Source organism: Xiphophorus maculatus, chromosome 24 (genome assembly GCF_002775205.1).
Source record: "Xiphophorus maculatus strain JP 163 A chromosome 24, X_maculatus-5.0-male, whole genome shotgun sequence".
In the NCBI taxonomy this organism is placed as follows: Eukaryota; Metazoa; Chordata; class Actinopteri; order Cyprinodontiformes; family Poeciliidae; genus Xiphophorus; species Xiphophorus maculatus.
This window is the reverse complement of record NC_036466.1, coordinates 6729821-6757533: the sequence shown is the minus strand read 5'-3', so window position 1 is coordinate 6757533 and position 27713 is coordinate 6729821. Positions and strand designations below refer to the sequence as shown.

Sequence of the window (27713 nt, the reverse complement as noted above, 5' to 3'; positions counted from 1 at the left end):
TCTTATCATTCCTATTATAAAAATCTAATTAAGAACTTATGAGTGCAGTGATTCATTTGGTAAAGAAAAATTAATATTATACCTAATATTATATATCTAATATTTCACTTTGCACCTTTGTTAACTTTCAAAACATTTCGCGTACTTATCTTACACTAAGTAAGCTAATCTATATGCATGAAACAAAATTGATATATTTCGGCCAAAATTAGACCAAATAACTATCAGCTATATGGACTAATATTAAATATCGAGGAATGGAAGCTGAGCAGCAGAGACATTAACCAAACATGGCTAACATGTAACCCGTAACCATGGTTATGCATCACACCATACAACTGAAAACTTTATTAGCATCTCTTTCTCACTCTTTTTGTGGAAATAAGACATAATAAAATAAACTGATAGAGTTGTTATTGTTTTCTTTTGTATTTAGCTATGGTTAGGGGTTTGCTTCTGCAGTACTGAATCAACATCAGTTTACCGTGCACTGACTCCCATATGCATTTCTTCTACTTTAAATTGCTCCAAATTTCATAAAATTCAAATATCTCGTGCTGAATCAAGATTTGTAACAAAAAAAAAAAGAAAGAAAGTCTGAGAACCACACAAAGGTCTGCCTGCCAGAGCCATAGGTGGCTGCAATAGTCCCTTAGAACATATATGGAAAAACAAATCTTACAATAGGCAGAGGAGATCAGAGAGAGCATGGCAGCCCCCGGGAGGGATGTTTGGGGATGCTATATGGGAAGAGGGTGAAGGTGTGGCTGTGCAGGTCAGGCCACTGCTTTCCTCTGTCCCCCTTTGGGAGAGACCCCAGTGTCTGTGACAACAGGAAGAGACTGAAGGTCAAAGCGCAGACCTGTTGTCTTCCTGCCTGTGTGACAGACGCCTGTCTGTCTTACTTTATTATCTCTTTGTTGAGCACACAGCAATCAGCGACTCTTTATGGTGGAAAAGGGGAAAACAAGAAACTGAAAACATGTGGACTCACAAAGCATCAGTGAAGTACAGGCGGCATACATCTGACACGTGAAGATTTTAAAACCCGAGCACGATTATGCTTTCTTATGATTTTCCCTTTTTGTTCTTAATTTGTCTCAATCTCTCTCTTCTTTGCTGTTTCATTGATTTTAACCTCTGGCACAATGACTGTAAGGCTCCGTCTCATTGGCTTTTTTTGGACCATTAGTGCATAAAATGTAAATATAATGCAGCTTGTTCACCATGTCAACGATTGCAATATGGATATTTCATCCAGATAAATGTGAAAAGGAAAACAGAATGTAAAAAATATTTGTATAAAACTCCTGTTAACAGCACATCGAACCTGCGTTAGCTGACGCAAATCAGTGTTGTAAATGTTATTTTAGTTCATTGAAGAAGAAGAAACATAATGTTGAAGGTTCACTGTGTGGGGAATCATACAATCTAGTAAGAAAAACAGAAAACTGGAACTAAATGGAGAAAAAAAAAATCACAATTTGCAAAGAACACTAAAAAGGTGACGGACAATGGTAGCTTGTTGTTAGCGCCGTTTGGGCAGCTGTCCAGGGTGGCATTAGAAAACGGGGGAAGCACCAGACAAAAAAAAAATCTTATTTGTTGCAACTTGCTTTTATTCTTGTCACATTAATAGCCAGCTGAAGTGAAAGAGAGAGAATATTTTACTTTGTAGAAGACTAGAAATTAGATGATTTTTTTTGTTGCATTATTTAAGGACAGATTTAATTTGTACTCAGGCCTCAAAGCGCAGACAGTGCTAATCCATCTTATGTAACTTCAAATATGTCCGCCGTCACTCCACGGTCTCTTATCTCCGCTCTGTAAACCCTTCAACAGCACAAGTTCACAGGTAAATCCTCCCCGTGAAACGTGTGTGGCCTCTTTGATAAGATAAACTTTTTTTTCCCCATGGAAAAAAAACCCCCAAAAAACGAAGACACAGCAAAGTGAGGCTTCTTGTGCTTTTCCAGAGAAAACTATCTGAATGTCTATTTTAGCAGATAAGGTCATGCTGGTAGACAGCCCCACCCCTGGAGCTCCAGAGACACACATTTGTCCCTTTGTGCCCTGATAAAGGAGACTGGTGGATGCATGTAATCAGCATATTATTGATAGTCTTAATGAGAAAGGCTCTGAGTCACTGAAGCCATTAGCAAGGATAAAAGAGGCTTAATTATTTTCAGTGTGGATGGTGTGTGTGTGTGTGTGTGTTTTATGGCGTGTATTTGTTCCTGGGCTAAGATCAGGCTAATTAAATCCATTTCCTTAGTTAGTAACTTTTTTCTTTCTTAATTAAGAGGGTTAATTATGGGCCTGGGCAGAGGAAACGTGCATGTTCGTGTGTTTATGAGGATTTGACAGACCAGAGCTGGATGAAGTGATTTGTGAGCCTCATAGAAACCCTGTGAGTAATCACTACGTCAATGACTCCAGTTACATTTCATATGGCAAATGTAAACTGTGTGTATTTTAAAAGTACAGTCATCAAAAACAAGAAATAAGCAAATGAGAATAAATATGTAGAAATTAAAACACGTGAGAACATAAAGTCTGGAGAATAAAAATAGATCAACCCTGAAAAAAAAGCAAAACAAACCCTGAAGAATATGTCAAGCATATCCTGACAGTCTAGGCAGTCTAATAAAGGGCTCTGCCTTTCCTAAATCATTTACAGGTGAGTTGTCTAATAACAGGAAAAGGACCGAGAATTGATCCCTGTGGAACCCCATGAACATTTGTTTTCACTGATTCAAAACGACTACAAGACACTGAAAATGTTGGGTTTAAAGTCAACCGATCGAGAGCAGCAGCTTCTAAGACAATGAAGAACCACTAGCTGCACCAAAAGCAGCACTGAGATCAAGGTAAGCAGGAACGTTTATGGCCGTCCAGGATCATTTTGAGATGATTATTATTCAGATCTAAAGCTGAAAATGCAGCCTCTTTCTTGTCTCAAGGAAATCCACGTGTTGTACTCTCTTGTCAAAAGCCTCAGCCAACAGATCTGGCGTTATTACCCACTTCTGTCATCACCACCAGCGTGTGGTACGAGAAAACATCTGCGGTGCACCAATGGTGTGGAACCATATTCCCCAGCATGCTTCATCTACACTCTACAGCAATGATATCATTATCAAGACATGAGAGAACTCGCCCAGTTTGCCTCTAGTCACACGCCATTACTTTTGATGGTCGGTTTGCGTGCATGTAACGTACAGAAGTGCACATATGCTCTGGACGTTTGTGTGTAGGGGTGTGTGTGTGTGTACGTGCGTGCGCTCTTGCCCTCGGGGTCACACATCCTGTCTGTGAAAACGGCTGATTCAGGACTCCCAGCCATTTTGCTTGTCATCTCGGGTCCATAACGCCTGGACATCTGCGCGCAGCAGACTATCTCAAGTACGATGGAAATGATGATGATCCTCTGTGGCTAGAGCCAAGACATTAACAGCTTTTACACTTGGCTGACTTGTCTGAAAACTGAAGGCAAGTTTTTAGTTTTCATTAAAAAAAATTTAAAAAGCACAGTCATTCTGGTGATTTCAGAAATTATTTTAGTTTTAGTTAAATCAAGTAAAGATTTTCTAAGCTAATAATGTTTTAAGCTAACGACAAAGGCTATGCCTTTCTTTGTTGCTCTTCTCCTCGCATAGGGATGAAAGTTTATTCAAACGTCTCTTTCTGGCTTTAGCCAGTACACATTTTCAAACAAATATTTGACGTTTTGATTTTGGGTCCCACTCAGTTTTAGATGTTTGCAGTTACATGCCAGTATGATTTATTTTTCCTCCTCTAAGATTAAACAAAAATATGTTTGCAAGTCCAGAGTTTAAATTTAGACATCTGCTGGAAGTAACAGAAAATTTCAGAGTTGGTCTGGAAAAAAATAGACACTGCTCCTAAGATGGTTTATAAAAAGAGAAACTCGACAAACGGTGTTCCTTACAGGAGACAACCCTTGAAAATTGTATTTGGACAGCACTGATTGGTTCATAATTTCTTCTTTTCCCCGTTTCGCCTTTATCTGAGAGCCACATCTTTTCCCTGTATCCCTTTACCCCCCCCTCTGCTTTTTGTAAGGAGAAGCTTATGGGTTTCGTCCATCATGCTGCCTCTGTGTGCCGGTTGCTGTCATGCTTCCTGCTGGTGAATCATTAGGTATTGCTTTTTATTAGCCTCTGGTGTAATGGCGGCGGGAGGAGGTGGTGTGGCGCTCGGCGTCGATCCGGCAGCAAGCCAGCGCCGCTGTCAGCTTTACGCACGGGAACAAACACCCCATTAAAACAAGACCTTCACATATTACTGTAATAAAAGCTCCTGCTCTTGCCTTTATGGGGTTTTTAATTATGTCTATTCATCTTCCCAGGCTTTGTGAGCTACAGTGGCGTGATGAGGCCCATTTCATAAATACCCCTCTACAGGCAGGAAAGGGAGTCTTGAAAATGGACGAATTTTAAACATGCGACCATTGTGACTGGGAGCTGCGTGTTCCAGCAACGCCGCACGATTACTATGTAGTAATGGAGTGGATTGAAATGTCCCCCACCGAAATATTCATGCAGGTTACCCGAAAGAAAAAGGATCCACAAAACATAATTCATGTAGTCAAGATTAAGGTTGAGTACATGGATGGTGGTACTGTTAGCATGAAATATTAACCTCTACAATCAGCAACGGAAATACGCACAATCTCATTTTGCATGCATTCAAATTTTAACCAGAATTTCATTTTCTGTGTGATTGGACAGCAGTTGTGACCCCTCTTAAACTGCAAGAAAAAATAAAAAAAAGTTACACAAAAATAAAAAAATCAGAAACTAACAAAAACTCCCTCCTATGTTGAATTTCTACACTTTTTCTTAATCTTGGGAGAGGCGTGTCAGTCTTGCATCAACTTGGGAGAAGCAAACATTTCAGTTCTGCCCAAAGGAGAGAAAGGAAAGAAAGAAAGAAGTGGGGATATGAATGTTTTATTGGCTTATGTCAGGTACAAACAGAATACCCAGCGGGTTTATGGAGCCTGCTGCAGACTAAAGTGCTCACGAAGCCCATCACCACAGCCAGAGTAACACCTGCTCCACACAGCAGGCCAATGGATGAATAAGAAGCTGAGGGAGGGAGCATGAGAAGGAATAGATGGGGATTATTGGCTCCGTTAGCTACAGCAGTTGGAATTAGCTAGGAAGACGTTACCAGGGGTTACCAGTTTCAGTTTCGTCTCATGTCTGATGAACTGATTCAGGAAGAAGCGCCGTCCTCCAACAGGATGGGACCCAGAGCTACCATCCCGTCCCACTGCAGAGCTGAGGAAAGACGATACCAATGCAAGGTGGAAAAAACAAACAAAAAAAAAACATTTTAGCTTTAGGGCGACTACTGATTGGTCCGACTTAAAACTCAGTCCAATTAAAAAGCAATTTAGCCAAATGGTTAAAACAGGGGTTTAACCTCGCCCAAACACAGTCGTCTCACGTTTCTGCTATTGCTTTTTCACAATGGCACTGGAGAACATGTCAAAAATATGTGTCCTGGACGTGTGCCGTATGCTCATTAGCCATCCCAGAGTGTCATGTAAATCTGCTGCGGGGGCTTCTTCTCTGCATCTGCCCACCACAGCTGGTCTCGCAGCAGCTACACACCTTGTTGTCTCCACCTGATGCCACCCATCTGTCCGCAGTCAAAAACGTGTCATGTTATGGTAGTGGAGTTGTAAAAAACAAATTAAAAAATATATAATTATTGTGTCGCAGTGAGGGGGCTCACCTTCCGGCTTCAGTCAGGAAGGAGCAGGCTTAGTGTTGAGTCGATGGGAACTCTGACTGTTGTTGCTTTCAAGTGGCATGTTATGTAGAACTTGAATATAGGACATAGGGGTCACCATTTTCACAGAGTTAAAAGGTTACAGTTCTTGAAAGTGATTTTTCAGACTAAGTTACAAAAAAAAATGTCAAAAAAATCAATAAAATAAAAAAAAAGTCCTCGTCTTTACCACAGGTAAGTCGCTTTTGTGGTGTTTCCATTACAAATGTGTGCAAAACTTTGTCAATATTCCACTAATGTCACACACACAATTTCACAATTGCAGTGTTTTTATTAAAGTAAAAAATAAATAAATAAAATAAACCTGGATAATTTTGTTAATGCAATAAGTTCATCTGGTTATTGAGCACAGGACTCTTGTGATGCAAAAAAGTGTTTTCATTAAAAAAAATAAATATCAAGCCAATTTATTTTTTAATTCCATTTTGCGCAATTTCATGGTCAATGGAAGCGCAGCCGTTGTCTTGGTTTCAGGAGTTGCATAACAACAAATCTGACAGCTTCCTCTCCTGCTTTGGATGGGTTTGGTTGTAGTTGCTCTTGAAGTTCAGATGCAAGACACAGTTGTGCAGCTTTTTCTTCCACTCAACTTTCCATTGACACGTTTAGCTACAATTCTCAGTGAGTTGTCAGCTTTGACTTTGTAGCCATCTCCCCAAAAACAAAATGAGAAAAGTAAATGTTTGAGATGCACAAGTGAGTAACCAAGCTGTGCGTTTTGCCGTTGTTTTAGTGGAAAATTAAACATTTTCAATAATATTCTAACGTTGGGACATACCTGTCCTGCCTTAAAGCACTAAGACAGTGCTACAGTTAAATGTAAACAGGATAAAAGGAAAACCAAGGGGAAAGAGGACACACTGACAAAAATGTGCTTCTGCATAAATATATATAAGGTATTTTTCAAAGTGCATAAACAAATCAGAGTAACTTCTCTTACTTCGCTCCTGTCATCTTGTATGAACTTGAAGGCTTTCAGCTGGAAATGAAGTTTATCCTCTTGGCTCCTCGGCGTGAAGTAAGACTGGGCTCCTGTCAGCTTAGAGTCAGTCAAACACCTTGAAATGACACACACACACACACACACACACACATCCCCACACGCCTCCCCCACCCCCACAGAGAAACCACATTCACACACACAAACCTTCCCTAAACCTTAATTTATCTGCAGATTGAAAAAAACAACAAACAAACAAAAAACACAGTTAATCCACGGCTCTTCACCCGTGGTTGACGATGATGAAGGAGTAACTGGGGTGAGAACTTGGACAACTTGGACTTGTCCACAAAGACCCTCATAGGGACAAAGCCCTGCATCACCGACGCCTCCACTTGCATCGTCTCTCTCACGGAGTAGACGTTGGACGCCCTGAGAGACCGCCAGTCCTCTAATCAAATCCACACGACAAACATGCAGAGTAAGTGGAAAAGCAAAGTCGGGACCATCAATCCAATTAGATGAAGCTAAAATGATGCCCAGGGGAAGATGATTGGTCTGGGCTGATGTAGATACGGTAACATCAATAAAACGAAAGAAATTGAACCTGGATAAGAAACATAAATGAGGGTCTGTTTCTGTGAAATGCAGTTTAAAAAAACTGGCTTAACTTCTCTAAAGTAAGCAGAGCTCTGGAAGACCAACTTTTAAGAAGAACAGTTCAGCTCTGATATTATCTGCTGTCCATTTGGAATTAATTAGGAACCATAATCAGGAAGATATTGATCGCCTCGCCGTGAGGGTGACCCTGTTGGGTCAGCTCCCGCCTACAAGACATGCAATCTCACCTCGTCCTATTTAGCATTTTCAAGAGTTGGCAGTAAAGTCTTAATCTTTAAAGTTTCTGGATATAAATCAGTATTTTATTATTATTTTTTTTAAACCTGCACCCACCTGTCATGAGGCGCAACGCAAAGTGGAGCTGCTGTTCCGTTTGCTTTTCAAAGGCGAACGTCGTCCACAGAGGCCTCATGCTGCTCACTGCAAGACAAACGTAGAAACTGGTTCACTACAGATCATCTTGTGCAAACATGTTTACATCAACCCTTAAAGAGAGTTGATCCCAAAAGCTGCTGTGGAGCTTTTATACATCAATATTGTTCCCTGATGTTAAACTTGTCAGCCTTGCAAAATGTCCTCGGCCTGAAATATACATGTGATAAGACCTGATTACAAAACAATATTCAAAAATCTGCTGTAAAAATTCGATATATTCTTTTCCTAATTTAAGTATTTTTAAAAAAAAAAAAAAACAAAACTGCTCAGCTTGAAATATTCATGTCCGTGTTAGAAAATTAGGATATTAACAGCTTAATTTTTTATTTTTAAGTCGCTATTTGTCAAATACACAATTTCCGTGAATGCATTACGGTCTTCTTACACAACATAATTAACATATATAAATTTAATACAAATATGGCTTGAAGATTAAATGTCCCCAGCAATAAAAGTGAGGCTTTACCTCTGAAAGTGGCACTGGGTTGGCACATCCACCGGGTTGGTCCTCAAAATGGACACGTTACCAACCGGCGTCGGAAAGTATACTAGAAATCACAGCGTCAACCGCCACGCAGCCTCCTCAGCTCAGATCATTGGGTTGGATCAGCTGACCATTACCTGAAAACAGAGAGGAGGAATCAAATTGACAAGCTGAGGTTCAGGGACAGAACATATAATGTGTTGCTCTAAATTCTAACAGGAAAACGGTGAAGAAAAAGAGAAATCACAGGAAACAGAACCCTGATCTTTAAGTCAGTTTTAGAGCCCTGAGCTTTACCAACTCAGGCCTCTAACCCAGACATGCAGTTTTCACATAGACCAGGAGGAAACCAGACTAAAAAACAAACACAACTGATCAATTCCAGCAGCCATTACCTAGAAAGTTTTTTTTGACCGCCACAGTGACCTTTTCTTCAGCGCAGCTCGCCAACACGGTCTCCGCTGGCGCAGGCACGGGCCGCTCGGGCTTCACAACCTGGAAGATCACTCCGATTGATTGATGTTGTGCAGACCGAGATGCCGGTGAGTTGTCAGAAAGATAAAGCATGCCTAAACTACCTTAGGTCTTTTTCTGCCAGGGTCAGAACTGGACAGGTTGAGCTTCAGGCCTTGGACTAACAAGTTTTCTTTTGTTCTGAGGAAAGCCTGGCCTCAGCCACCTGCAGGCTCTGCTCCTCACCAGACTGGGACAGGTTTCTGAGCTGGTAGGTTTCGAGACGTAAGGTGACAGGAGAAAGTTGCGTTGCCTGCTGTGAGCTTGTTGTCACTTGTTTCCTTGGGGTTTGGCTGGCGGTCTCATTGGTGACCAACGAGTTTTGAGCAGCGGCGCAAAGATTTCCTCCTGACAGGAGAAGCACAGCTGCTCTGAAACTCATCACAGCATCTCAAAAGAGCAACGCTGCCTTTGTCCTTACACCAAAAGATATACACAGGCTCCGCCCACTCATAAAGACTTGACTGGATTCCAGCCTGGAGAGCTGGAACACTGAATCCCTTCCCTTTGACAGAAAAAGACTGGCAGATTATTTATTTTACTGCTTTATTTAATGAGTAAAGATCCAGTGAGCATTAGACTCAACAGTCAAATCAAAAGAAATAATCCAAATACCTAAAACAAGACAAAAGAAGTAAGTAATTTGAACCAAAGTGGAAACATACTGGAACGTTTAGGGGAGGCCAAGAATACCTTTATGAATGTGCCAAAAAGTTTTATTAATGTTCAAACAAAGCAAAACGCATCCAACGCAGAGTTTTAAAGTTTAAGGTGAATCTCAGAGCTCCACTCTGCCTCAACGGGGCTAAAGAGGCATCCGCAAGACATTTCATCTCTCCAGTGAAAGACCTAAAAGTTGAAGTTACGTCTCTCAAACCTTTAGCTTCAATTTTAGCCACAGTTTGAAGGAGAGAGAAATATCAATCAAGACTGTTAGTGAAGTTTCAAAACCTTTTAATTTGAGTTGTAGAACATAAGGTTTCGTTTTTAGCATTAGAGCTATTTTTTAGAACAATCGGTGTTGGAGCTGCTAAATTATCTGACGCCACAAAGTAAATAAAAGCATCACAAACAAACAAAAAAAAAGAAGTTAATGTTTGATGCCTGAAAATCAGCATAACGCCAGAGATATCAAATAAAAAGAAGTGGACCCAGGAATGATCCTCTGTGGAACGCCGAGAGCAAAAATAGTAAAACAATTATAAAATTGTATTTAGAATAAAGAAATATCTGAGTTTTATTAATTATTTTTTAGCATCTGTCGTGACTTTTTGTCTTCTCTCTCGTAGATCAGGATGTGATAAGGACTCCGACGTCTCTGCCTCCGCTTACGATGATTGTAACGAGCAAATTCATCTCAAAACCAGAAACAAGTCTAACCTCCAACAGCGAGTGCCTTTCACTGCCCTCATGAGGCAAATCAATCACATCTCTCAGGGAGTTTAAACCTCCAGGTCTGCATTTTTTTTATTTTTTTTTTGACACATTACAGTCTTGAATGTCAAGGCAACGTGGTCAGCAGTCTGCTGGGTTCAGCAGGAGCTGCTCATAAAACAGAGATTTACGATGGTCCACCTTCACAAATGTCACCACCACCAGATATGTTTATATATGTATATATGTGTGTGGGCGTGTTAGGGTGTGTGTGTGTGTGTGTGCGCATGTCCATCACTCACAAGAAAAAAGGAACGCTGCTTTCTGTTATCAATCTTTTGATGGAGATGATGTTTCAAAGTGGCATCTCTATGATGCTGTTTGATTTCCAAACTCCACAAAGAAAATACATTAAAATGATCCACAGTCATACAAGTTTTTCAGCTTTTTAACAAATCAACAAATGTATTAGTTACATGATGGTCGAATTGTGAAAATTTTATGTTTTCAGTGCCAAAAGTCAAAATTTCTCTCTCTCTTTTTTTTTTCTTCTTTGAATGCACGAATGATAACAAATCAACTTTCGGATGACCCTGTCGTCCCAACCTCATCCTGATGGTGGCGATGGTGGTCTGTGTTGAAGCTCCACCTCAACCTAAAAGCCGACCCAGTCGGACTGCAGGCGAATTAACAAAAGCGGTGCTTTTCTAACAAATGCCTTGTGAAACTATTTAACTCATTGCCACTACACATGAGAAGCCACGACAAAGTTAAGTATAATTTGGAAGTGAAAGGAAGATGTTAAGTGTTTTAGAAATGTCTGAAAAGTGTGGCATGTGTTTGTTTTGAGCCCCTTTTTTACCCGGATGTCCCAAACAATCAGTCTTTATCAACGGAGCACTTTTTAATCCACGTCAAGGGCAACAAGGTGTGATTTACATGAAGTAAAGACGGGAGGCAGTAGATAGATGGCAAATAACAAGGGAAATATGTATTGTGATGATAACCAAGATGTCAACATTTTAGTAAACATTTAGTCTAAAATCAAGATAACAGTGCCAAAGCAAACTGTTAACTTGATAACTAACATCTCATTATGGGAAAACTAGATGTTAGGGATAAATGGGATAAATGTAACATCTACATTTATTCCATTACAAAGACGCTATTTTTGGTTCACATTGAGGAACTTTTTACAGTAAGAACAAAATGCGTGGACAAATAAAAACCTAACGCGATTTCCTAGAACTTAGCCTCTACTCTGAGGTTTAAATCAGTTTAAATGTATTGCACTAACCGACATACAGGAATATGTTAGTGCCGTTCCAGGATCTCCCTGCGGACGCCACAAAAGAGAGGCTGCTGTTGTCAGGAACTGGCTTTTATCTTATCCTGATCATTGGCAAGACAAAGACAGGTGTGTGGCTGGCGTGTGTGCGCGCGCGTGTGTGTGTTGAAATCAGTCCAGTCCTGCCAGTCAGACCCCTCTCGCTGCTAATCTCTAACTTGGTTAGCTGCCTCTAATTTGGCCCCGCGGGGCTTTAATTTGCTTCCCTTTGGGGGTTTCTGAAAAGGGCCTGGCAGCCATTTTGTTTTCACACATAGACACACATAGATGGAGCACTGCGGCTCCATCACTTCCTGCCCCCGATAATCCTTCTGCATTTTCAGACGAGGGCAGGTAAACAGGCCAAGCCCTCCGCTTTCGACGATAAACACACACTCCACACTCCCTTACCAGATGGGAAATTGTCGCGATGGCACACCGACAACGCAGATGTTCTGTGACAGCAACACACATACACACACACACATGGGGTGTTAAAACACACATGTTTGCATGGCTATCTTTGTGGGGACTTTCCATTGACTTCCATTCATTTCTACAGCCTAAACCTTACCCTTATCCTAAACCTAACACTATCCATTACATTCCTAACACTAACCAAAACTCAATTCACACCTCAGTCCTAAATCGAACCCCTGACCCAGAAACAGTGTTTCCCCTTGTGGGGACCAGGCTTCGGTCCCCACAAGGAGCAGTGGGTCCCCACAACGTAGTATGTGTCAGGAAAATCGTCCCCACAAGGTATTAGAAACAAACGCACAAACACATGTCCCTTGTCACATTTTGCTGACAGCACAAAGTCAGAAAAAAGCCCAGCTCGATCGGGCCCGAGCCGCGCTGCACCATACGGATTATGGTTATGGAGGCTCATTAAAAACATGTAGTGGGAGATGGATTAGTTATGGCCTGCTGTTGTGGTGGGCGAGATCAGTGGATTTCGGTGCATTCTGTCAGCGCGTGTGCGGTGCTGAATGGATCTGTGTGGGGCGGGGAGCGACTGCTTTGCTTTCCAACATGTGTTTCTAGAAGCTGGCGTCGGTTCCGGTGCTACTACTTCAAATAGCAGCCTACGGAGTCAAGTTTTGTAGAAACGAGAAGCGGCAAGAGAGCCAAAAAATAGACGTGTTTGTTGCAGTGGAGAAGTTTTAAAAAGCAGGGCTTTTTTTTTTTTTTTGCAAAAAGTTGAGCTTGGGAGTTTTTTTTCTTTTTTTTGTACACCAACATGATAAATCAGCTTCAAATCATCCACCTGAACTAACTGGGCCAACTATTACCAGAGTGCTTCACAAATGTGCAATTTATTTATTTCTCAAGTAGGAGTTGGCATGTATCGTATCGTATCGTATCGTATCGTTTATCATTTATTTCTTGTCATGTTAAGAATTTAGATTTTTGGTTGGCACAATAAACTCCAATTAATGATTGTTTAAAAGAAAAAACAAGCTGTCATTATGTTAGGTGATTGTTTTTCAATCAGAGTGTTGATAAATATCAATATATTTGTAAGTATAATTAAATGCAATAACTGTATCACAATACTTTAAGTCATCGGTGTCCTAAAGAAGCGCACTACAAGTGAAGTGTTCGCGCCATAATTGCTGTGCCATAAAATAACTTAATAAAATAGTTCTTATCTTCACTTTTATTGTTTTCACAATAGTACCACAAAACATTGTGATACAAATTTTAACTCCATTTGTTTTCTGTCGGCACCTGATAGAAAATAATCCAGTGATTGCAGGAATAATCCATGTGTACCATACTAGAGCTGAAGCCGCAGGTTGAAAACCAAAACCTTTTGTTAGTTTCTTTGGAAGGAACTGACAAAATACTGCCATCGCCATGTGTGTGGGAGTTGGGGGGGTGATATGTTTAGGGGTGAGGGTTAGCAGACAGCAGTCCAATCTGGTCCCAGTGGGACCAACAAGCGAAACCAGCACAGCCCGTCAGTCGCCAACATGCCTCTGCACAACCTTCTGCTTTAAAGACACACACACACACCCCCACACACACAGGGAGCTAATGGACTGTTATTAAAGACATGCATCATGCAGTGTCACCTACCGACCGCACATAAGCTGGAAAATGTCTGCATGAAGACTCCACCTAAGGCCAAACATCATTTTTGATTTTGATTTTTTGATTTTTTTTATCTCAACATCCATGACATTTCTCATGGCGGCCTCTGAATGGCCTGTGTCCCGCCGCAAAGGTCCTGATTGACAGACGCCTACACCTCTGGCGGAGGAACAATGCGTCGGCGGGAGAAAAGAGGAGCTGACCTTTTAGCCCCGACCGCACCCCAACATTATGGAGTCCAAGGTCCTCCTCTCCCCCCAGAGGCGGGGAGACACTTTTCATTTCTCCTCGCCGCTTCAGCAGACCTAATCTGATGATATTTCGCCGCTTCCTGCCAAAGATAGCTTTCAGGTTAAGTTCCACTCCAACAAAGTAAAAGAAAAAAAAAACACAATCTCCCACAGTGGACAATTATATTTGCTAAGCTTGACATATTCATCCTCTGTTGGAGGACGGTGTTTCCTCACTTTTGTTTAGCATTCCTCCTCACTTGCCTGACTGCGCTTGTCAGCGTACAGTAAACATTTCATGGACCACCGGCGCTGTGATTTACCTCAGCTGGTAACAGACAGGTTCAAGAGCCGGTTGGGCGATTTATTATTTTTGTTGTTCCCTTAAAATAAAGCTGACGCTCAACATCTGTGTGACTTTACCGAATGAGCAGAGGAGCAGAAGCCGCGACGTGGGGAACGCAAGTGTCAAAACACGTCAAAACATCCAGTGGAGCTCCCCAAACCCCGCCTGCACCGCCGCCAGGCTGTCACTTGTTTTATTCCAATCAGTGAATCAGTCACCATTTTGTTAGCATAGCATCTGGAATATTTAACACACAGCTCTTTCAAACGTCCTCCGTTTATGTCGGATTGTCATTTATTTTGACTTTGAAATTAGATGAACATGAAATGTGCAATACTCTTCTAAAGTTTAAAACCTGAAAACGTAGTTGAAATCGAGCCTTTTCTCCCAATTTAGAAAACGGTGTAAGAACTTCAGGACAAGTTTGATTGGTCAGTTCAGAAAAGCGTTGTGTAAAAAAACAGAAGCAATTTCGTGAAAAGCGAATCGAACGAAACACGTTCACTCCCTCGCCTGTGCACCAAGAACCTCTGAAGAAGAGATGAGTGCAACTTCCTTCTTCATAAAACGTAAACAAAAATGGAGTGGCATCAGATTTGAGCGATTGTAGGACTTTCCTTTTGTCTTTGACGAAACACCGTGAGTCATTTCTCCTGCTAGCGCTCGACTCAAACGTTTGCTGAGGTTGTATTTACCCATAATGCCCTGCACTATAGTCTGCTTCCTGCTTTTGGAGCCGTCTCCGGTTCGCTTAGCGTTCCAAACATTGATTCCACACATCTTTTCCAATACTCGAGTTGTGACAATAAGTGCATCTGTCTCCTTCTAAATCACTGGGTTCAAACCTCCATTTACTGGAAAATATGTAAGTATTATGCTTTCCTGACTCTTAAATGCACCAAATGACAGGAAACAAATGGTATGAGTACATTATCTTAACATTATGCTGGATGCTTTTGACCACAGACTCTTGGGGCCGTGGGTGGCCCCTTAGGAACTCAAAACCCTCGTGATCTAATTCACACGGTTGCATTCCGGTGTTTACGTCTCCAAAGGTCTCAGACAATCGCTTCTGCTTAAAGAAAGTGGACATAAAAGGCGCGTTTCCAGGAGAACGGGCTGCCTTCCTTACAAGGGCTCAGAACTCTCCTGAATCTCTCTCGGCTCGGCTGCAATTCAAGCCTTTGGTTTAATAAACAATTTGTCAGTGATGTATCGAACGCCAGCTCTAATTTGATTGTCCGTGAAATGTGCATGGAGGTGCTGCCTGCTCTCCGTCTCTCGGTCTGCCCAGCCAAAACTGATATTCCACCCTTCCTCTCCGTCTCTCTCTTCCTCTCTCTCCCTCTCTGTAACGTCGCAGGTGCTTGTGGTGCGCTTGCATGTGCATTTTTATAGTGCATGGAGCGATCCTCTGGGGTTTACAATTACATCTAAACGGCATAATCAGACATGATGGATGATTGTTGCCATTGCGACATGTCTAGACCTCGTCTCTGCCCGAGCAACAAGATTAGTTGCACACAGTTGCAAGGGATGAGAGATTTGCTCTGTTGTATTTTATCCCTTTGTACCAGGACCTGGGCAAGGCTTAAACTATTTTACCAAAGACAAATCGACAGGTTCTCCAAGCAAACAGGCTGTTTTACTTCAGCATAGAAGACGGAAATTCTCATATTTATCATTTTACATCTGAATCCTCTTATTCTAGTTCAGGAACCAACCTAAAATCAAACTATATTGCGCATAAGAAGAATGGGAAAGGCAATATTGGGCTAAAATGACCAGGCACATGTATCTTTACACCATTTTTTTTAAAAATGTCATCAATAGGTGGCACTGTGGCATCAGAAGTTCACTCAGCAGCACCTGTTAGAGGCTGCGGCAGCCTCCCTGCAAGCAAAAGTCATCACACGCAGGATGGAAGGTAAGCCGAGGGTTGTTCTGCCTCTTCAAGTTCAGCTCACGGCTTACGCGCCACATCAGCCTTGCAAATAAAAGCTTTGGCGACGCCTAAAGGATCAATTTTGGAGTCTGAGGTAAGATGTTAAATGGACACCATAATTGGGAGATTTCAGTCTGACAAGCTCCTCACAATTCTCGTAATTATCAGAGACAAGTTGCGTCTTTCCACGGCCCGAGCTGCTCGAATTGAAACGTGAGCCGCCGTAATGTAAGGCGGGCAATTATCTGTAAAAAAAAAGAAAAAGAAAAAAGATTAATCTTTATCTGACAAAGTGTAAGTGCTCAAGCCTGACAGAGCTCGTCCGAGAGGTAAATAGAGAGTCAGGGCTTGCTTTGTCAGACGGATCTCCTAATTATCCCAGATGGTCAGGAAGCGAGAAGCTAAAGTGGAGACAAGAGACTGTCAGAAACAGAAAGGAGACGTCTTCTCAAGGAGGCATCAGTCGAATGAGGTCATACAGGAGCTGCTGTCACTCTCGCTGTCACCAGCCATGAAGAGGCATGTTCTGGAAAAGCGGCACTCTTGTGCCTTCTTGCTTCCTGTCAAATGAATCTTTGATTGCTCTTGTTTGCCGTTACCTAACTGAGGCGGAGGCGTCCAACAATCCTGGAAGCTGACCGGGGAATGCAAAGACTTTGTTCCTCGTCGTCTTTTCTTTCTTTTCACTCGGCTGGTCGTTCGGAGGCATCATGCAGATGTTTGCCTAGAAGAGAGAGGGGAGGAGGGGGAAACAAATCAAGCAACTCAAAAATAACAACCGATCCCTTGGAGTCTGGGCTGTCGTCACTGCGGCTGATGCGCGCGGAGAAGGGAAGAAAAAGAAGGCAATTCTCCCTCTCCTGATCAGGAGGCCCCACATTGGAGCCCATTGTACCCCTCATACAAGTTGAAATGAGCTGTAAAGTCAGCCTGGGTACCTGCTTTGAATGCATTCTGTTCACCGCTTTGATCAGACATACAGCTTCCCCGACACGACTGATTTACCCGCCGTAGGGACAGGAGAGGCTCCTGCGAGGCGCTGTGTGGATTGTGAAGACACAGCCTCTTATTTTTTAATCTGGGTCTGCATTCCTCAGCTTTGCTGTGGCCTCAGAAAGTGGAGATTCTCGCTGTGTAATAACTTTGAGTGAAAATACCACAGTTTATGCTATGACTGTATTTGCTAATTCCAATTGTATAGCTTCCTGTACAAAATCTGTACAATCTTTGTTGATAAAAGATGCTGATTTACTGAGGAACAAAGCCATCCACTCTTTCTCAGGATGGGTCTGCCTGTCAAAATTACTCCAACACTGCATTGATGATTCATGCAGGAGGTCACAGGAAACACCTGAAGGTTTCTCTTGTCTCATTTGAGGTTGGTTTGAATGATTTGACAGGACGACAAGTCAATGAGCGAGCTGCAAGGCAAACACAGCTGCTTACCGAACAGAATTTTCCTAAAAAATCCAATCCAGATGATCCCCAAAACTTATGGGAAGATATATTAGACTAAATAGGAACTTTTTGTAGATGTACACCCTGTTAAACGTGTCATATTTCAAAAAATGACTGTCATATGTGCAGTCAGACATGGTTACGGTGATGGTCTGGGGCTGCCATGGAAGAAGATCACACTAATTGTTTAAACTAGCCTGCAGTCCGCCCCTGGACAAGACGCTCCATTCAAAGACTGTCGTTTTTACCAAAATAAAAGTGAAGCGTGGAGCTTCTTAGTTGTTCAGAATGACTTTGTGTGCTTCTTTTGAGACCCAAAAAATGACTAAACAGCCAAAGTTAGCATTGTTATTAACACGGAAAAGTATTCTTGCCTTCTTTTAGCCAGCTGGGTGTCAGTGTTCAGCAACTTTTGGGGTAGGGGCAACTGTTTACGCCTAGAGAAAACTGTTAACTTCAGATTCTGCTCATAAAATGGACCTTCAACTGTAAGTAGTATCTGGTCCATTGCACTCCACTTAGCTAAACCTTCTTTTCCCCCTTAGTGAGAACCACTGCTGCTTGCATATTCCTGGTATTTTTTTTCTCCTCTAAATCTTCCCTCAGTCCCTTCTGCAGCCAGACATTAAAATGCAAACTCCCACACCAATGTGATCACTGAGAACACGGCAGAAACAAACGACTTGGTGAAATAGCCGCTGGCAGAGACATCACTCCTGCCCCAAACGCTGGCAGCTCTCCGACTTCGGCACTGGAGAAAAGTACTTTCACCCCACCCACCCCCAAACCCCCTCGACTCTCCCCGTGACATTCACAGAGATATTTACCTTGTAAAGATCCTGACATTTCGCTGCGCTCTCTAATAACATCCTGAAATATGAATAAGAGTGCAGAGAGTGGAGAGAAAGCCGGCAGAGCTTTTGTTAACAGGTATTGATTGATGCCGAGATGGGGGGTAAGGAAGGAGACGAGCCACGGGGAGCCACTCTTTACTGATCGTCTGTTAACCCTGTCAAAAAAAAAAAATTTTTAAATCCTGCACTGGCCGGGAGCTTCGCTGGTGGCCACGCAGTCGTCTGTGACTTCCTTATGAAAGCAAAAACCCAGCCGTCGGCGCAACTCGCATGAAAGACCGATGGGGTTACAAGGCTCAGTCGATATTCAGGAGCGGCGGTGGCGACTGTGACTGTGCAACCAGAGGGACTTCTTCCTCATCCGCACAGGCCATCTGAATCTTTAAGCATCACCTGACTGACTCATTACTGCAGTATACACTACTCCTGATGCAGACATAAGCTGTCTGTATTGACACAGCGAAGCTTTCTGTGCAATTATCTCTCAGGTATGGCGTGCGGATTGATTGTAGACTTCAGTGGTGCAAATCAGTCTTCAAAGCAAACCGAATGGATGTGTTTTAGAGGAGCATTTATCGGGGAAATGGGTGAAACTTCAGCTCTGGATTGAGTTTTTTCTGAAACCCCTTAGCAGCAAATTATCTTCGATCATTAGGCTGTGCACACGGTACGATGTCTGACTATGGAAAACTGAGCAGAACGTGGGAAAGGGCCAACTGTAAGTCAGGGTTTGCTGCAGAACATGGAGGACACAACTGGTGGTCCCTGCTGATGGGTTTCAGAATGATGGATTAGCTCTTAATTATGTACGACTAGATTATGGAAGTATATGTATCTGATCATCTGATTAATGGAGGATTCCTAAGCTCTCTGGAAAAGACTGGAATTTCACTTAGGTTTTCTCTAGGTCTGGAAAGGTATGGAAAAACCAAATAAAAATCTGGACAAATTCCAGATTTCCCAGAAATTCCAGATGAGAAATGTTAAATGCTGTTACGATAACTCACTGGATCTCAACAAGTCAAAAACAAAGGATATTACCATTGATTTTAGACATAGTTAGAGCAGCTAACAGGGTTAGCATTGAGAAGGTTGCGATTGTAGACTCAAACAGGTCTTGCCACATTCAGTTCATTGGTTTTGCTTTAAACGTCTTGTTGAAGATTTTGGCCAGTAGATGCATGTTGGAGATGAATGTATGGAATGGACAGCTATAGCTACTACTAAAAGTCACAGGTTCTGGAAGAAGCTGTCAAATTTTAAACCTTCTGAGCCGGACTTTTGCAGAAGTTCTTCATCATGAGATTAGACTGAGCTAAAATTAGCTTTCATTCCACACATCCTGATATCTTCACTGTTTATGAGCCTGAAGCTCTCATAAAAAAGCATAGATTGAGGAGCAACTCAATCAATACAAGTCAAGTAGTTCTCTCATGGTGAGTCATCTTCTTGTGGTAGCTGAGAACTCAATAAAACTTGATGGTTCATAATTGCTAGGCAGCTTGAGCCTTTAGGTCTTAGTATGCCATCCTGATGGGAAGAGTCAGATATTGTAGTTTTTTCTAGAGAAAAAATTACAACATAAAATAATATTATTTTGATCATTTGTATTGTGCATTTAGCTAAAAACACACATCTACCAAAATGCATATGGGTGGGCGTGATTTTTTTTAAAACTTATTTATTTTTTTGCCTGCTGAAACAAAACCAACAAGACAACTTGATTAGAAGTTATGTCGACTTGTTGGTTTTGTCCTTTTTTTAATCTTAAAACTTTCAGCAGAAATTCATTTTGGGGTTTTCGTTTTTTTGTTTTCGTTGGGGTTTTCCGTTTCTTCTCTGTGTGCAGTTTGGCTTCTGGGTGACCTCAGTTGACAAACGCCTTCTCTAACTCTCATCCATCAGGTTGGATGAGACCAGCCTGAAGGTTGGTCTCATCCAACCTTCAGGCTGGTTTGATTGAACAGCTGTTGCCCAGAGAGTCCCCCATCATTAGGAATAAAGACTAAACAGTGTACAAAAAAAGATCTGAACTATTCCTTAAATCTGACTTAGTATTGACCATTGCAAAACAAAACAAGTATTGTGCAGACACGAAATTAACTTAAATGTAGAGATGAAAGTTTTTTTGTTTTTTTTTTTAAAGTAGCACCTGGAGTTTTTTTCTCAACCAAGACACTTTCTGGCCCAACTGTAAGAGCCGTTATTTATTTACTTTTTTCATGATTGCTGCAATCAGCAGAAACCTCTGGGAATTCAAAATGAGCGCATACATTACCGCACTTTATTTAAAACCTCCAGGAACTCACCATGACTGCATACAATAATATATTCTTACTTTAACGACGTGTAATTTGTTGCACACGGTGGCTCGGGATAATTCCTCCCTTCCATGGTACTAAAAAACCAGTTTAGGGGCAATTAGAACAGATTGTTTTTAATGGAAGATGAATGGCTTTACTGCAGGCTGCCGCTGAATCAATACGTGGCCGCAGTCTGCAAACTGCGCTGCATCATTTGCAGAAATTACTCCCATTGATTGGGTGTTATCAGTCATTTTAATTCAATTTTGAATGACTGTAAGGGAGCACGGAAATCTGACGGAGACGGGGGGGACATTTCTTCTCCGTGTGATGGTGTAACGCATTTCTGCTGTAGGATATTGGAAAAGGAACTACAGAAGAGCAAAACAAGAAATATGCGAGCTTCCGGTTGTATATCATTCGCCGTAACGCTTGTCAGGTTGGGTTTGCTGAGACGTAAAAACTTTCTGGGATAACAGGTGGGTGAGCTCAGCTGGTTTATTATCTGTAAAAAGTTTTAGGACTGTGAAAGTGGGATGATCAGGTATAAGGGTCAAGCAGTCAAGTCAAACGTTGTGCTAATGAGCTTGAGTTATGCCATTAACCACCCACATGCTGTTGACTCTCAAGCTCTTATTGATTTATTTTTTTTTGGCTTGGACAAGCTGCTCCTCTACTGCCCACTCAACAACCCTCCACACTCGTCTTTTTCTTGATCCCTTTCTTATCTTCCCGTGTTCCCTCTGACCTTTTCTCCCAGTCGCATCATTTCCTCAACCGTGACAGATCTATGATTTCTCGAGATCCGCCTCTCTCTGAAGCTCGAGAGGATATCAGATTACGAAAAAAAAAGAGAGAGAAAGAGACAGAATAAGAAAAGAAAAAAGTGTCTATTCAGGGTTTGGTTCTGCAGTGGGATCACCTGGAGGGCAGCTGGTCTTACCGCTGCGCTGATGAAGTAATCAAGCGGGGCACTGAGTCTTCCACCGGAGTCTCCGCGAGAATTTAAACTCTGATCTCTGAAGAAGCGGGGGTGGACTTCCTGTTCTTCACGGTTCAATTTGCAGGATCAAAAAAGGCAGCAAAGAGCACAATGATCCTTTAAACCGAACCCAGGATGCTCCTAAGGCTGAAAAGACGGAGTCGAATTGGTCGCCAGTCCAATGGTGAACCCTGGAAAAGCCACACATGCACAAGCAGAGCATGTAAAGTTTTCCTTTTGCGGCCCCTGAACCGGTTTACTTAAATCAATCTGGGTTACCTCAGTTTTCTTTGGGCAAAACCTGCCTCCCTGCACCACTATGTCCAGCTTGCCTTATTGTCCCTTCCACTCTGCAGGAGACGTAATGTCCATTACCAAGCACAAAAATGTTTACGACCCCCTATTTTAACAGTTCAAACCCCAAATTTACCTAAACCTCCCTAATTCAGACCTTTACAAGACACCTTTCCTGTCAACAGCCATCGACATCTTCAATAAGTCTTTGAAGAGTCTAAATTAATGAGCTACAACATTTAATTTCCCTTTGGGATTAGTAAAGTATTTTTGAATTTGAATTAATACACACAATGGAAGCCTTCTTAGCACTTCTGCAGATGCTAATATCTACAGTCTTCCTTATCTCTGGTCTTTGAGATGCAGGCTGGATTGACTAATAAAACATTTCTGTATCAAAAGTCAAAATTTTAATTGGCTGTATTTGATATTTAAATTATTTGTGAGATAATAAATTCTGGGTTTGCATCACCTGTGAGCCATCATCATCAAAATGAGCAGAAATGAAGATTTGCTGAAGACGTACGTGTAATGAATCTACATAATGTGCGAGTTGGATCTTTTATTAGGTTTTCTGGATGTGTGTGTGTGTGTGAGTGTGTGTGGATGTTGGTGTGACAGCCTGATTTACAGGCCACTGGTGTGTTTAATGGAGCTGATGAAGCAATGATCGCTCATCCGATCCTTTTTTTCCCTCCCTCTACCTTTTCCGATATCGCCAGCCGTCTCTCCGCGCTCGTCACCGTCGACGTGACGCAACAAGGTGGCCACACACACACCGCAAAATCTTTCCACGCACGCCCAAATCCTCCTTTATGGGGGATAATCCAATGACAGCCAATTTTGCTGGAGGGATAGTGTTTTTTTTTTATTATTCTTATTATTTTATTCTTTATTTATCCATCACTTCTGCTTTTACAAGGCAATTTGTCGGATGGCCAGCTGGAGGAGGGAAGCATTAACCCAGACTTCCATTACCACGACTCCCTCCCTCCTCTCATCCCCTCACCTGCTCATCCTTTTAAGATTAAGCCACCTCACCCCCCAAAGAGTGTCCACTGTAATCATGAAAGTGTCACATTTCAGCTGAGAGAGAAGAAACCCGTGGCTTTAGGGTTATTCTAAAATCCACCACTGTTAGTTCTCTTCAGCTTTTTTTTCTCCTTTCCTTTCCCTCCACCTAATGCTCCGTTTTCTTTCTTCTTCTCTATTTGCATTCCTCCTTCTTCCTCCACACTTTGTCTTCCCTCTCCTCCCCTCTCCTCTCCTCCCCTCTCCTCTCCAGCCTTGTTAAGCCTCTGCCTCCTCTCTCTGTGACAGTGGTTCAATAAGCAGCGCCTCCAGAGCGCTCCTGCTCAGTCAGTGGCCAATTACCCAGTCACACCGGCCCATCCTCTGGGACGGACAGGATTAGCAGGATCTGTCGTCTGACCAGCAACCGGCCGCACGCTCACACACATCCAGAGCCGTGGACACCTGTCACTTAGACGCGAGGTCAGACGAGTTGTGGGCTGTTTTTGAAAAAAGAAAAAAAAAAGGGGGCTCAGGCGCCACCATCTTTTACTTCAACGGGCAATTTGACAGGTCAGTGAAGGGAAGCGCAGAGAGAGGAGGGTTGGCTGTATCAAATGCATGAAAGCAGAGAGCATGCTCCAGTGGAGCAGGTGGTCAGCAAAGCAGTGCTGATGGATGAGACCTCACCTGCAGCTGGTTTTAGTATCGGGTACGTTGGATTTGCAGCCTGATGACCACAGCGGTGAGATCAGCAACAGGAGCCTAATGTCGCCTCTTACTTTCAGCTGCTTGTGAGCCTAAAACGTCCAAACGGTGGGCCACTTGTGGCCCCTGCACCCCAAATTTGTCCCACAAGTGCAAATGGAGATCTGTTTTTTTTTTTCCAATTAGCACAAAACTATGATCCACAAATTCAAATCTTCCCACAAAACTGTCAGAATCAAAGAATTAGGGCCACTGGGAAAAAAATAAAAGTTTTCAGAATTATAAACTTTTGAGTTCAAAAATGTATTTAGCTGTTTCTTTTTCAGATCATCAAGCAAGCTTTATTGAATACTCACAAACACCTCAGTAAGTTGTCTGCTGTCTGAATCCAAGACTGGACTTTGACAAGGCCATCCATAAAAGTGTTATTTTGATATTTTTTTTTTTTTACCATTCAGAGATGGACTTTCCGGTGCGCTCTTTGGGTCGTTCACCCGTTCCACAGCTCAAGTGTGATTCAGTTTAAAGTCACAAACAGGTGTAGGATTTTCTGCTACAGAGCAGAATGTGTGATTCCATCAATTATGGCAAGTCGTCATAGTGACGAAGCAACCAATCAAAAGCCTTACAAGCTTATTTTTGCTCTGTGTGAATAAAATTGGAGTACCCAGAGAAAACTCACTGGAAAGTGTCATTGTTCTAGCTACAGTAATAATGTGTTAAAGTTAAAATACCAATACATTTTAATACCTCAGAGAAAATTATTTACCATACTGTACTGTTATTTTCAGGGTCAAGACTTCAAACGCTGTTTTATCTCGTTTCTTTGAAGAACAATTCTTGGAATAATAGTCTTTCCTTTTCTCAGCTCAATTTTCTTTTAGCATGAGGCTATTCTTCACCACTGATACAATCTCAATTCTTTCTCCATATGAACAACAGCGTTGCCCAGGGCGAACGCATTACTCATCCACCTAAACCTTCCCAGGAACAACACCGGTGTGATTATTTTGCCGTTTTGTTCCCAGCGAGCGCCGCCAGCCTGGATCTGCCTGAACTTCCTCAGCCCACACAGATTCACCACAGGGAAAGCATATGGTAAAAAAAAACCCCACTGAACTTCATTATGAATTCTCGCCAAGATCTCAAAGTTTCCAAAGATACCAAACATGTCAGGCTGAATCACAATAACATGAGCGCAGAGCCGTACGTATGTGTGAACAGAGGTCTAATGTTTTGTAAACCTGGTGGAAACGCAGCACATGTTTTTCTAAGTCGGAGGGGAAACTGAAGAGCATTTTCACACCAGAAAGTAAAAACATGTTAAGCATGTCCAGATGCTGCGAAGACCGATGGCTGCTGGGAGCTTGGGGACTCCTTTTTTTTGCCTCTCAGAGGTCAGAGTTGAGTTTGTTGTCTGCAAACCCACAAAGAAATAAAAACCCATTCATCAGTTCTGATAGTTCTGGGTAAAAATGAATAAATATTTTAAAGAGGAGGCTTAAAAAAAAAAGACTTTTGCTCAAATAGATGATCCATTATAGCGTTATTCAGAAATCAAAACCTCTGAGCAGCTGATTACTGTCTCAAAAGACAAAGTATGTTAATTTACTCCACTGTCATATGTCAATCATTTACTCTTCTTCCAGTTAACTACACACTACTTAGTGTTCACCTGAAACTGTTTGCGACAAAATGTAAAAAGGTTTAAAAGGGAACCATTGTGTTTTTTCCTGCCAGATATTGGCATTTCATAGCACAATCATGTAACTCTGTTACCTTCAGTAGTTATAAAAATGCTACATATATCATATTTGACTTGAAAGAAATTTGACTTTGATATTTAACGCCTTGAAATTGGGCCTCTGTCTCTTTAAAAAAATTCCTCACTTTCCTGAAACTCCGAAAAGTGTTTCAGGACGACTTCGGGAAGACCGATGACTTCGGGAAGTCATCACAACAACGACGTTTTAACCAGCGTTGCACTGAAAAGTAGCTCCTATAATGAACTCTGCAGGTCCACCAGGTGTTTGCTAATTCCTGCTGGCTAGTCTTTTGCACAACTGAATGGTTGCCATGGAGATGAAAGGATTTCTCAAACATGCATGAAAGAATCAAAGCAACACTCCATGTATGTTTTTGATGAGTGAATAACATTATAAAATGATGCACAGCTTAAAATAGTCACTTTTACATTATAGTAAAATCCAATTTCTACTCATTTTACCAACAAAAAAAACCTTCTCCACAAATGTCTCAACTGGGGCTTCATAAATTTCTTTTTTCAAATTTTTTTTTGAAACCAAAACGCACACAAAACAATTATAGAATAAATTGCACCAGTCTCAGATTCAAACAATAGCTGAGAGAGAGAAGTTAGACAGGATGATGGGATCAATACGAGCTGTTTCTATTGTTAGGAGCTTCTTGCTTCTGAATCACTCGTTCGAAAAGCAAAACTGTCACAACAGACATAACTGACATCATTTTATTGCTCAAAGAAATAAAAAAAAAGCACAACTTCTTACATCAACGAATGGGAACCAAATAGTGTCAAAATTACTATCATTCCCTTACTCTCCTTCTGAAAAGCTCCTTTTGATGCAAAATGAATTAAAGAGGCGTCTCCGAGTAATTAAGGGAATTATCCCTCAACCGAATTGTGGGCTTGTTTGAGGAGCTACGCTGTATGGATTGCACACTAATTTCAGAGGAGAAGCAGGGCAGAAATAGCTTTTCCTTTTATCCGCAACCTTGGGGTAGTCTTCAGAAGTGGAGGGTAAGCTTGGACTTAACCCGGCGATCGACCCGTGAGGCCAGCGGCGAGGCCGAGAAGTTATTTTCATGCTGCGGCTGTGTCTTCTTCATCCATATTTATATAACTGCTTTGGGAAAATGTAATTGTGATTTAAGAAGGTGAGAAAAAGAAGATAGAGATTAGAAAAAGATGTAATTGTTGGCAATTTGGCTTGTTTGTTGGTTAGTTTTAGGAAGTAAAAACTTTTGATTCAAGTGAATTTTCCTGCAAACACTGTGTTTTGGATTTTTTGAATTGGGTTTCTCTGGGGTAGTTATGAGCAGTGAATATCTTGGCAACATTGGCAATAATGAAATTAATTATGGCAGGATTTTTCTTCCATACACAGGCACATATTTGATTTTTTTTCCCAGTTGATTTAGGTTACTACATGGCTTTTCAGTTTCTCAAAAATTTCAAATATTACATACCACAGAGCAGAAGATGACTGTTCAGAATGGTGTAGCCAAGCTTATTTATGAAAAATTGAGAGGAAGGAAAAAGCGTGCTAGCAAAAATGTCCACCAGCAATAATTCAAGAGGTTGGAGGGTGAATTCCAACAACAGAGTGAAGTAGAAGTCAGTTACTTGTTCTTCCAAAGTCGCTTTTGTTTAAGTTACTAAATATGAGACACAGGAAGTTTCTAAGATGTGCTACAAAGAAAGATGGCAGGCTTATTGCAGAAAGTCCTCTTAATTCTCTGAGAAACTGAATTTGTGGTTTTAATGAGCTGTAAGCCATAGTCATGAAATAAAGGAAATGCTTGAAATATATGTAGCACCTTTTTCCATTCTATTCGAGAAAACTAAGATGGAGGGTGCTTGGGTTCGACAACAGTCTGGTACCCCAGTCGGTGTGCGTCACCAATGACCTACCTTATGACAAATACGACCTATTATTTAGTCGCCACCGTAGCTTTGTAGTTGAAAGACCCTTCAATAGGATCTAAACAAACATAAACCTCTTTACATAAGGCAGGATAAATAAAATATTAACAGCCACCCTTCTTGGTGTCCATTACCAAGTCCAATTATATCAATATACAGTTCTAAACAAAATATAACCCAGTCAGTTTGTTACTCACGACCTCCAGGAAAGTGTGAAAACCATTGATTATCTTCCGATTCACAATTATGGCCTGTAACTGTTTTAATAAAGAAAATA

The 27713-nt window shown here is 41.7% G+C and overlaps 1 long non-coding RNA gene across 1 annotated transcript; it reads right to left on the bottom strand.

The window, feature by feature from the left end:
- Positions 1-6979: 6979 nt before the first annotated feature.
- Positions 6980-8773, bottom strand: LOC106699889. Its single transcript, XR_002752352.1, has 3 exons — positions 8702-8773; positions 8289-8443; positions 6980-7807 (listed from the first exon to the last, which is right to left on the bottom strand). It is a non-coding gene; the product is annotated as an uncharacterized LOC106699889 (long non-coding RNA).
- Positions 8774-27713: the final 18940 nt, after the last annotated feature.